A 12,754-nucleotide genomic window follows, 5' to 3' on the forward strand; every position below is an offset into this window, starting at 1 on the left:
CCCATTTGAGTTTGCCTGACTAAGATTTACAAGGTGACCATAGCTTGCTTCATACCAACAATCTCTGTGGGATCGACCCTTACTCGCGTAAGGTTTATTACTTGGACGACCCAGTACACTTGCTGGTTAGTTGTGCGAAGTTGTGTTTATGCCATGGTATTGAACACCAAGTTTTTGGATTCATTATCGGGGATTATTTGATTTATGAAAAGTATTGATCACAATTTCGCATACCAAGTTTTTGGCGCCGTTGCCGGGGATTGTTCGAGTATGGACAACTGACGGTTCATCTTGTTGCTTAGATTAGGTATTTTTTTCTTCAGAGTTCTTGAGAATGAATTCTAGAGTTTCATGATGATATGTTGAAATCTGGCTGGCTGTGAAGCCATGTCTAATTCCATTGGACCGAGGTTTCAACTTATCATCACAAGAGCTTATTGATTTCTATCAATCTTGCTTTTGGAGCAGTGATCTGCTAAGGCTTGGCTGGCCATTGGCCATGTCTAGTGTTTTGGACCGAAGCTTTCTTTGAAAGCTTGGCTGGCTGTGAAGCCATGTCTAATTCCTGGACCGGAGTCTTAGACTAAACATTGCATGATTCCTGGAATTCTCATTAAGAATTTTGATACTTTTTTCCACTTAATTTTCGAAAAACACAAAAAATTTACAAAATCATAAAATCCAAAAATATTTCTTGTTTGAGTCTTAAGGATCTTCAAGTTGTTCTTGATGATTTCTTATTTTGATCTTTGAATTCTCTTGGTTTGAGTGTTTATGTGTCTCATATGCATTTTCATTAGTGTCAGTAGTATACAAACTGCTAAGTTTGGTGTCTTGCATGCATTGTTATTTGATTTTAGTTGTATTTTGATTATTCCTTATTATGAAAAATCCAAAAATATTTTTAATTTGTGTCTTTTCAAGCCAATAATACAGAGAATTGAAGATTCAGAACATACAGCAGAGGAATTGCATAGAAAAAGCTAGGCGTTCAAAACGCCCAGTGAAGAAGGACAGACTGGCGTTTAAACGCCAGGCAGGGTACCTGGTTGGGCGTTTAACGCCCAAAAAGGTAGTGTTTTGGGCGTTAAATGCCAGAATGTGCACCATTCTGGGCGTTTAACGCCAGGATGGCACAAGAGGGAAGATTCTATTTTTCAATGCAATTTTTTTCAGGTTTTCAAAGTTTTTCAAAATCAAATCTTTTTCAAATCATATCTTTTCAATCATGTGTTTTCAAAATCAATTTCTTTCCTTTTTCAAAGATACTTGCTATCAATTAATGATTTGATTCAACATTTCAAGTATGTTGCCTTTTCTGTTGAGAAAGGTTTAATGTTTGAATCATATCTTTTCTTGTTAGCCAAGTTTTTAATTTTCAAAATCAAATCTTTTTAAAATGTTTTTCAAATCATATCTTCTCAATCACATCTTTTTAAAACTAATCATATTTTCTTAACCACATCTTTTTCAAAATAATTTTCAATCAAATCTTTCTGATTTCTAATTTCAAAATCTTTTTCAAAAATCACTTGATCTCTTTCCCACTCTTGGTTTTCGAAAATTAATTAGTGTTTTTCAAAATGTTTTCAAAATTTCTTACTTAATTTTTGAAAACCACTTCCCTTCTTCTCACATCCTTCTATTTATGGACTAACACTATTCCTTAATGCAAAATTCGAACTCCATCTTCTTTGATAAGTTCAAATTTTCCACTTCTGCCTTCCATTTTTCTTTTCCTCTGACACCTCAAGGAATCTCTATACTGTGACATAGAGGATTCCATATTTTCTTGTTCTCTTCTCTCTCATATGAGCAGGAGCAAAGACAAAGGCATTCTTGTTGAGGATGATCCTGAACCTGAAAGGACCTTGAAGAGAAAGCTAAGAGAAGCCAAAGCACAACTCTCTGTAGAGGACCTAACCGAAATCTTCAAAGAAGAAGAACCTATGGCAGCCGAAAACAACAACAATGCCAACAATGCAAGGAAGGTGCTGGGTGACTTCACTGCACCTACTCCCGATTTCTATGGGAGAAGCATCTCTATCCCTGCCATTGGAGCAAACAACTTTGAGCTTAAGCCTCAATTAGTTTCTCTAATGCAACAGAATTGCAAGTTCCATGGACTTCCACTGGAAGATCCTCATCAGTTTTTAGCTGAGTTCTTGCAAATCTGTGACACTGTCAAGACTAATGGGGTTGACCCTGAGGTCTACAGACTTATGCTATTCCCTTTTGCTGTAAGAGACACAGCTAGGACATGGTTGGACTCTCAACCTAAAGAAAGCCTGGACTCTTGGGAAAAGCTAGTCAATGCCTTCTTGGCAAAGTTCTTTCCACCTCAAAAATTGAGTAAGCTTAGAGTGGAAGTCCAAACCTTCAGACAGAAGGAAGGAGAATCCCTCTATGAAGCCTGGGAAAGATACAAACAATTAATCAGAAAGTGTCCTTCTGATATGCTTTCTGAATGGAGCATCATAGGTATTTTCTATGATGGTCTCTCTGAACTATCCAAGATGTCTTTGGATAGCTCTGCAGGAGGATCTCTTCATCTGAAGAAGACGTCTACTGAAGCTCAAGAACTGATTGAAATGGTTGCAAATAACCAATTCATGTACACTTTTGAAAGAAATCCTGTGAACAATGGGACTAGTCAGAAGAAAGGAGTTCTTGAGATTGACACTCTGAATGCCATATTGGCTCAGAACAAAATATTGACCCAACAAGTCAATATGATTTCTCAAAGTCTGTCTGGAATGCAAAATGCACCAAGCAGTACTAAGGAGGCTTCATCTGAGGAAGAAGCCTATGATCCTGAGAACCCTTCAATGGAAGAGGTGAATTACATGGGAGAATCCTATGGAAACATGATGAGCGGATAATTTATACGCTTTTTGGCATTGTTTTTAGTATGTTTTTAGTATGATTTAGTTAGTTTTTAGTATATTTTTATTAGTTTTTAGTTAAAATTCACTTTTCTGGACTTTACTATGAGTTTGTGTGTTTTTTTGTGATTTCAGGTATTTTCTGGCTGAAATTGAGGGTTCTGAGCAAAAATCTGATTCAGAGACTGAAAAGGACTGCAGATGCTGTTGGATTCTGACCTCCCTGCACTCGAAGTGGATTTTCTAGAGCTACAAAAGCCCAATTGGCGCGCTCTCAACGGCGTTGGAAAGCAGACATCCTGGGCTTTCCAGAAATATATGATAGTACATACTTTGCCTAAGATTTGATGGCCCAAACCGGCGTGGCAAATCAGCCTCAGAAATTCCAGCGTTTAACGCTGGAACTGGCATAAAACTTGGAGTTAAACGCCCAAACTGGCATAAAAGCTGGCGTTTAACTCCAGAAAAGGTCTCTACACGAAAATGCTTCATTGCTCAGCCCAAGCACACACCAAGTGGACCCAGAAGTGGATTTTTACGTCATTTACTCATTTCTGTATACCCTAGGCTACTAGTTTACTATTAATAGGATCTTTTGACATTGTATCAGTATCTCATGACACTTTACACGTTTTCTTTGTGTATCTTCCACGGCATGAGTCTCTAAACCCCATGGTTGGGGGTGAGGAGCTCTGCTGTGTCTTGATGGATTAATGCAATTACTACTGTTTCTCATTCAATCATGCTTGCTTCCATTCTAAGATAATACTTGTTCTTAACCCGGATGAATGTGATGATCTGTGACAATCATCATCATTCTCAACTATGAACGTGTGCCTGACAACCACCTCCGTTCTACCTTAGATTAAGTAGTTATCTCTTGGATTCTTTAACCGGAATCTTCGTGGTATAAGCTAGAACTGATGGCGGCATTCAAGAGAATCCGGAAGGTCTAAACCTTGTCTGTGGTATTCTGAGTAGGATTCAATGATTGGATGACTGTGACGTGCTTCAAACTCCTAGCAGGCGGGGTGTTAGTGACAGACGCAAAAGAATCATTGGATTCTATTCCGGCCTGACCGAGAACCGACAGATGATTAGCCATGCTGTGACAGAGCATAGGAACATTTTCACTGAGAGGATGGGAGGTAGCCATTGACAACAGTGAAACCCTACATACAGCTTGCCATGGAAGGAGCCTTGCGTGTTTGAAGAAGAAGACAGTAGGAAAGCAGAGATTCAGAAGATGGAGCATCTCCAAAACCTCAACCTATTCTCCATTACTGCAAAACAAGTAATCATTTCATGTTCTTTTGTTCTTTTTCACAATCAATCCTGATAATTTCTGATATCCTGACTAAGATTTACAAGATAACCATAGCTTGCTTCAAGCCGACAATCTCCGTGGGATCGACCCTTGCTCACGCAAGGTATTACTTGGACGACCCAGTGCACTTGCTGGTTAGTTGTGCGGAGTTGCAAAAGTGTGATTGCAATTTCGTGCACCAAGTTTTTGGCGCCGTTGCCGGGGATTGTTCGAGTTTGGACAACTGAAGGCTTATCTTGTTGCTTAGATTAGGACTGTTTCATTTTTGTTGGTTTAGAGTCTTTTAGTTGAGTCTAGTTTCACATTTTAAGTTTGGTGTCAATTGCATGCTTTTAGTTTTTCAATTTTGCATGTTCTTAGTTCCTTTTTGATTCATAAAAATTCTAAGTTTGGTGTCCTCTTTGTGTTTTTCCCTTAAAGATTTTCGAAAATTAGTGTTTGATTTTCTAAAAGTTTTAAGTTTGGTGTCATTTTGTTGTTTTTCTCTTTCCTCTTTTCAAAAATTAAATCTTTTTTATAAAAACTTTTCAATCATATCTTTTTAATTGCTCTTTTCAAAATCTTTTTAATTAACTAATTGATTCAGTTCTTAATTTGCTTTTATCTTATTTTCTTTTTGATTTTCGAATTTTTATCTTAATTTCCTTTTATTTTATTTTATTTTTTTCGTTTAATTCAAAAAATAAAAAAAAATAAAATAAATATATCTATTTGCAATCCATTATGGATCTAAGTGGGATTGATCAGTCCAAAAGGACTCTGGGGTCATATGCTAACCCCATTACAGCTGCATATGGGAGTAGCATATGTACACCTCCCATCAAAGCAAGCAGCTTTGAGCTAAATCCTCAACTCATTATCATAGTGCAGCAAAATTGCCAGTATTCCGGTCTTCCACAGGAAGAGCCTACTGAGTTTCTGGCACAGTTCTTACAAATTGCTGACACAGTACATGATAAAGAGGTGGATCAGGATGTCTACAGACTATTACTGTTTCCATTTGCTGTAAACGATCAAGCTAAAAGGTGGTTGAATAACCAACCTACAGCAAGCATAAAGACATGGAAACAGTTATCAGACAAATTCCTGAATCATTTTTACCCTCCAAAGAGGATGACACAGCTAAGGCTGGACATCCAAGGCTTTAAACAAGAGGATAATGAATCCCTTTATAATGCCTGGGAGAGGTATAGAGGTATGCTAAGGAAATGTCCCTCTGAAATGTTTTCAGAGTGGGTACAGTTAGACATTTTCTACTATGGGCTTACAGAAAAAGCTCAGATGTCTTTAGACCACTCAGCTGGTGGATCTATACACATGAGGAAGACAATTGAAGAAGCTCAAGAGCTTATAGACACTGTTGCTAGAAACCAATATTTGTACTCTAGCAATGAGTTCTCTCCAAAAGAGGAAGTCATGGCAATAGTCACTGACCCTAGTCCTCAAGAACAGATAATTGAGCTTAATCAACAATTGCTCCTAATGACAGAACAGTTAGCAGACTTTAAAGAGATGCTCCATGAAACTAAAGTTGCTAACAAGAGCATAGAACTGCAGTTGAATCAAGCAAAACAACAAATATCTAAACAGATAACAGAGGAATGTCAAGCAGTTCAACTGAGGAGTGGGAAGACACTGAATAACACTGCTCAGAAGAGCAAAAAGCCAAACAAGGAACAATTGACAGAGGACAACCAAACCACTGTGCAAAATCCCTCTGAGGACAGTAAGAGCCCAGAGAGGAATGTTATTGGCGTTCAAACGCCAGAAAGGGAAGGAAAGCTGGCGTTAAACGCCCATTCCTTGCCCAGTTCTGGCGTTCAAACGCCAGAAAAGGGGGAAAAGTTGGCGTTAAACGCCCATTTTCCACCCAATCCTGGCGTTCATACGCCAAGGGATGATCAGACAACTGACAGTGCTGACAGTAATCCCTCTAACAAGGCTTCTTCAACTACTTCTGTAAGGAATAAACCTGCAGCATCTAAGGTTGAAGAATATAAAGCCAAGATGCCTTATCCTCAGAAACTCCGCCAAGCGGAACAGGATAAGCAATTTGCCCGCTTTGCAGACTATCTAAGGACTCTTGAAATAAAGATTCCGTTTTCAGAGGCACTTGAGCAAATACCTTCTTATGCTAAGTTCATGAAAGAAATCTTAAGTCATAAGAAGGATTGGAGAGAAACTGAAAAAGTGTTTCTCACTGAAGAATGCAGTGCAGTCATTCTGAAAAGCTTACCAGAAAAGCTTCAAGATCCAGGAAGCTTTATGATACCCTGCACATTAGAAGGTGCCTGCACCAAGACAGCCCTATGTGATCTTGGAGCAAGCATCAATCTAATACCTGCATCTACTATCAGAAAGCCTGGGTTGACTGGAGAAGTCAAACCAACCCGGATATGCCTCCAACTTGCTGATGGCTCCATTAAATATCCATCAGGCATAATAGAGGATATGATTGTCAAGGTTGGGCCATTCGCCTTTCCAACTGACTTTGTGGTGCTGGAAATGGAGGAGCACAAGAGTGCAACTCTCATTCTAGGAAGACCTTTCCTAGCAACTGGACGAACTCTCATTGATGTACAAAAAGGGGAAGTAACCTTGAGAGTCAATGAGGATGAGTTCAAGTTGAATGCTGTAAAAGCTATGCAGCATCCAGACACACCAAATGACTGCATGGGCGCTGACATTATTGACTCTCTGGTAGAAGAGATCAATATGACTGAAAGCCTAGAATCAGAGCTTGAGGACATCTTCAAGGATGCTCAGCCTGATCAAGAAGAATCAGTGGAAACAAGGGAATTTTCGAAATTTCCTCAGGAGGAGGATAAGCCTCCCAAACCTGAACTCAAACCACTACCACCATCCCTGAAGTACGCATTTCTGGGGAGGGTGACACTTTTCCAGTGATTATAAGCTCTGCTTTAAATCCACAGGAAGAGGAAGCACTGATTCAAGTGCTAAGGACACACAAGACAGCTCTTGGGTGGTCCATAAGTGATCTCAAGGGCATTAGCCCGGCTAGATGCATGCACAAGATCCTATTGGAGGATAATGCCAAACCAGTGGTCCAACCACAGAGGAGGCTAAATCCAGCCATGAAGGAGGTGGTGCAGAAAGAGGTCACTAAATTACTAGAGGCTGGAATTATTTATCCTATTTCTGATAGCCCCTGGGTGAGCCCTGTCCAAGTTGTCCCCAAAAAGGGAGGCATGACAGTGGTTCATAATGAAAAAAATGAACTGGTTCCTACAAGAACAGTCACAGGGTGGCGTATGTGTATTGACTACAGAAGGCTCAATACAGCCACCAGAAAGGATCATTTTCCTTTACCATTCATAGACCAAATGCTAGAAAGACTAGCTGGGCATGACTATTACTGCTTTTTGGATGGCTATTCAGGCTACAACCAAATTGCAGTAGATCCTCAGGACCAAGAGAAAACAGCATTCACCTGCCCTTCTGGCGTGTTTGCCTATAGGAGGATGCCTTTTGGTCTGTGCAATGCACCTGCAACCTTTCAGAGGTGCATGCTCTCTATCTTCTCAGATATGGTAGAGAAATTTCTGGAAGTCTTCATGGATGACTTTTCAGTATATGGAGACTCATTCAGTTCCTGTCTTAATCACCTAGCACTTGTCCTGAAAAGGTGCCAAGAGACTAACCTGGTTTTAAACTGGGAGAAATGTCATTTTATGGTGACTGAAGGAATTGTCCTTGGGCACAAAATTTCAAGCAAGGGAATAGAGGTGGATAAGGCAAAGGTAGAGGTAATTGAAAAATTACCACCACCTGCCAATGTCAAGGCAATCAGAAGCTTTCTGGGGCATGCAGGATTCTACAGAAGGTTCATAAAGGATTTTTCGAAAATTGCAAAACCTTTGAGTAACCTGTTAGCTGCTGACACACCATTTGTGTTTGACACACAATGTCTGCAGGCATTTGAGACCCTGAAAGCTAAGCTGGTCACAGCACCAGTCATCTCTGCACCAGATTGGACATTGCCATTTGAATTAATGTGTGATGCCAGTGACCATGCCATTGGTGCAGTGTTGGGACAGAGGCATAACAAGCTTCTACACGTCATTTATTATGCCAGCCGTGTTCTAAATGACGCACAGAAGAATTACACAACCACAGAAAAAGAGTTACTTGCAGTGGTCTATGCCATTGACAAGTTTAGATCCTATCTAGTTGGATCCAAAGTGGTTGTGTACACTGACCATGCTGCTCTTAAATACTTACTCACAAAGCAGGATTCAAAACCCAGGCTTATAAGATGGGTGTTGCTTCTGCAAGAGTTTGATATAGAAATAAGAGACAGAAAAGGGACAGAGAACCAAGTAGCTGATCATTTGTCCCGAATAGAACCAGTAGCTGGGGCGTCCCTCCCTTCTACTGAGATCTCTGAGACTTTCCCAGATGAGCAACTCTTTGCCATTCAGGAAGCTCCATGGTTTGCAGATATTGCAAATTATAAAGCTGTGAGGTTCATACCAAAGGAGTACAGCAACGTGCAAAGAAAGAAATTGATTTCAGATGCCAAGTATTACCTCTGGGATGAACCATATCTCTTTAAGAGATGTGCTGACGGAGTGATCCGCAGATGTGTACCCAGAGAAGAAGCACGAAGGATCCTATGGCATTGCCATGGATCACAGTATGGAGGACATTTTGGAAGTGAGCGAACAGCCACTAAAGTCCTCCAATGTGGCTTCTACTGGCCTACTCTCTATAAAGATTCCCGAGAGTTTGTGCGTAACTGTGACAGTTGCCAAAGAGCTGGCAACTTGCCTCATGGATATGCCATGCCTCAACAAGGGATATTAGAGATAGAATTGTTTGATGTATGGGAAATTGACTTCATGGGGCCATTCCCACCATCATACTCAAACACTTACATTCTGGTGGCAGTGGACTATGTATCTAAGTGGGTAGAAACAATTGCTACACCCACTAATGATACCAAGACCGTGTTGAAATTCCTCCAGAAACACATCTTCAGCAGATTTGGTGTTCCCAGAGTACTAATCAGTGACGGAGGCACTCATTTCTGCAATAGACAGCTATACTCTGCTATGGTTATATATGGAATTAGCCACAAAGTGGCAACTCCGTATCATCCACAGACAAATGGGCAAGCTGAAGTCTCTAACAGAGAGCTAAAGAGAATCCTGGAACGGACTGTGGTAGCCCGAAGAAAGGATTGGGCAAAGAGCTTGGATGATGCTCTGTGGGCATACAGAACAGCATTCAAGACTCCTATAGGGACCTCTCCATACCAACTGGTGTATGAAAAGGCCTGTCATCTGCCCATGGAACTGGAACATAAAGCCTACTGGGCAACCAGATTCCTAAACATGGATGCACAGTTAGCTGGTGAAAAAAGACTGCTCCAGCTAAATGAGCTAGAGGAGTTCAGACTCAATGCCTTTGAAAATGCAAAAATTTATAAGGAAAAGGCAAAGAAATGGCATGACAAGAAGTTGTCAACCAGAGTCTTTGAGCCAGGATAAAAAGTCCTGCTCTTCAACTCTAGGCTCAGACTGTTTCCAGGAAAACTTAAATCCCGGTGGAGGGGTCCGTATGTGATTACAGGAGTATCACCATATGGATATGTTGAGCTTCAGGATATTGATTCTGACAAAAAGTTCATTGTTAATGGACAGAGAATCAAGCATTATCTTGAAGGCAATCTTGAGCAGGAATGCTCAAAACTGAGACTTGAATGATTCTCAGTGAAGGTCCAGCTAAAGACAGTAAAGAAGCGCTTGCTGGGAGGCAACCCAGTCATTAGGAGGTTATATGTTTTGTTTTTACAGAGGCAAGTATCAAAAATGAAGGAATTCACAGAGTTACAGAAGGATTCAGCTCAAAAAGCAGAGAAAAAGAGCTTACTGGCAAAAAAATGCCAGTAAGGGGCATTTTGGGCGTTAAACGCCAGAATGGGTACCATTCTGGGCGTTTAACGCCAGGAATGGTGCCATTTTGGGCGTTAAACGCCAGCCAGGGCACCTGGCTGGGCGTTAAACGCCCAAAAGGGGCACCAAATGGGCGTTAAACGCCAGAATGGGTGCCATTCTGGGCGTTTAACGCCAGTAAGGTGGGGGGACCACAATTTTGTTTTCAAATCAAATTTTTTCAAACTTTCCTTTTCTTACCCATATTTTTCTACAAAAACACATTTCAATCTCTCATCATTCACTTTCAAATTTTCAAAAATCTAAAATCATTCTTCAAATCTTTCAAATCATTCCCAAATTTTGTTCAAAAACTCACCTTTCTCTCAATTTCTTTCCATATCTTCTCAAATCTCTTTTCAAGAACTCCCCTCCCCACCTTATAAATTCACGTTTGGCTCCCTCTTTCCACCACACCATTCGAATTTCCTCTTCCTCTCTCTCTCTTCTTTCCTTTCTTTTGCTCGAGGACAAGCAAACCTCTAAGTTTGGTGTGCTTTTCCGTGATCACTAAGCCAAGATTCATCAAGATCATGGCTCCTAAGGGAAAACAAACCAATTTAAGAGGAAAGAAAGAGAATAATCCAAAGAATCTTTAGAATCAAGAGAAGTTCTTAACCAAAGAACATGAAGACCATTATCACAAAATAATGGGTCTGAGGTCAGTGATCCCGGAAGTTAAATTTGATCTGAAAGAAGATGAATATCCGGGGATCCAAGAGCAAATTCGAAACAGAGGATGGGAAGTTCTAACCAATCCTGAAATAAAGGTTGGAAGGAACATGGTTCAGGAATTCTACTCAAATCTGTGGCTAACAGATAAGCAGAGAATGACTGGAACTGCTTACCATACCTACAGAACCATGGTCAGAGGGAAAGTTATGTACTTCCATCTGGACAAAATAAGAGAAATCTTCAAACTACCTCAACTGCAAGATGATCCTGATTCCTTTAATAGGAGGATGGTGAGAGAAGATAAAGGGTTGGATCAAGTTCTAGAGGACATATGTCTCCCTGGAACTAAGTGGATAACCAATTCAAAGGGTGTCCCAAACCAACTCAAGAGGGGAGACCTCAAACCAATTGCAAGAGGTTGGCTAGACTTTATTGGGCGTTCCATACTACCCACTAGCAACCGTTCTGAGGTCACCATCAAGAGAGCAGTGATGATTCATTGCATCATGCTTGGAAAAGAAGTGGAGGTTCATCATGTGATTGCTTGTGAAATCTACACAATTGCAAATAAGAATTCCACTGAAGCCAAATTGGCTTACCCAAGCTTGATCTCCTTGCTCTGTAAAGAGGCTGGGGTGAAGATGGGAGTAGATGAGTTCATACCCATTGAACACCCAATCACCAAGAAGTCAATGGAAGGACAAATGCAAGACAACTCTATCAAGAGGAGGGCGCAGGAATTCCTCCCTGAATTCCCAAGAATTGACTACTGGACCAGCCTGGAAGCATCTATCACCAAGTTGCAAGAGACTATGGAGCAACTGAAGGAAGAATAGCAGAATCAGAACTGCATGCTCTGCAAATTGCTGAAGGAACAAGAGAAGCAGGGGCGTGAACTCCAAGAGTTGAAACGCCAAAAGCTCTCCTCTCAAGCTGAGGGAGCATCCACTTCTCAAAATCAAGGTTGTTGAGTCCTAACTCTGTGAAAACCTCTATCATTAGGAGCCTATGTTTTTGCGTTTTTTTTTTCTTTTGTTTTGTTTTCTATTTTTATTTTTTTATTTTTAGTCTCATCTTATATTTATCTTTGAGTCTTGTTCTTAATTCATAATTAATAAAATTGAAACTTTATGCCTTAAAGATATGAATGTCCTATGAATCCATCACCTCTCTTAAATGAAAAATGCTTTAATCACATTAACAAGAAGTACAGGATTTCGAAATTTATCCTTGAAACTAGTTAAATTAGTTTGATGTGGTGACAATACTTTTTGTTTTCTGAATGAATGCTTGAACAGTGCATATGTCTTTTGAATTTGTTGTTTTGAGAATGTTAAAATTGTTGGCTCTTGAAAGAATGAGGAAAAAAGAGAACTGTTATTGAGGATCTAAAAAATCATTAGATTGATTCTTGAAGTAAGAAAAAGCAGTGGATACAAAAAAAAATTTTGAAAAAAAAAGAGAAAAGAAAAAGAAATAAAGTTGTGATCCAAGGCAACAAGAGTGTGCTTAAGAACCCTGGACACCTCCAATTGGGGACTCTAGCAAAGCTGGGTCACAATCTGAAAAAGGTTCACCCAATTATGTGTCTGTGGCATGTATGTATCCGGTGGTAATACTGGAAGACAGAGTGCTTTGGGCCACAGCCAAGACTCATACACTGGCTATGTTCAAGAATCATTGTACTTAACTAGGAGAATCAATAACACTATCTGAGTTCTGAGTTCTTATAGATGCCAACCATTCTGAACTTCAAAGGATAGAGTGAGATGCCAAAACTGTTCGGAGGCAAAAAGCTACTAGTCCCGCTCATCTAATTGGAGCTATGTTTCCTTGATATTTTGGAGTCTATAGTATATTCTCTTCTTTTTATCCTATTTTGATTTTCAGTTGCTTGGGGACAAGCAACA

General features: G+C 40.1%; 1 non-coding gene across 1 annotated transcript; it reads right to left on the reverse strand.

The window, feature by feature from the left end:
• Positions 1 to 2,354: 2,354 nt before the first annotated feature.
• On the reverse strand, positions 2,355 to 2,462 carry LOC112804978 (small nucleolar RNA R71). Its single transcript, XR_003203594.1, has one exon. It is a non-coding gene; the product is annotated as a small nucleolar RNA R71 (small nucleolar RNA).
• Between the last annotated feature and the right edge of the window lie 10,292 nt (positions 2,463 to 12,754).

The sequence above is a fragment of the Arachis hypogaea genome, chromosome 5, assembly GCF_003086295.3.
Source record: "Arachis hypogaea cultivar Tifrunner chromosome 5, arahy.Tifrunner.gnm2.J5K5, whole genome shotgun sequence".
Lineage (NCBI taxonomy): Eukaryota > Viridiplantae > Streptophyta > Magnoliopsida > Fabales > Fabaceae > Arachis > Arachis hypogaea.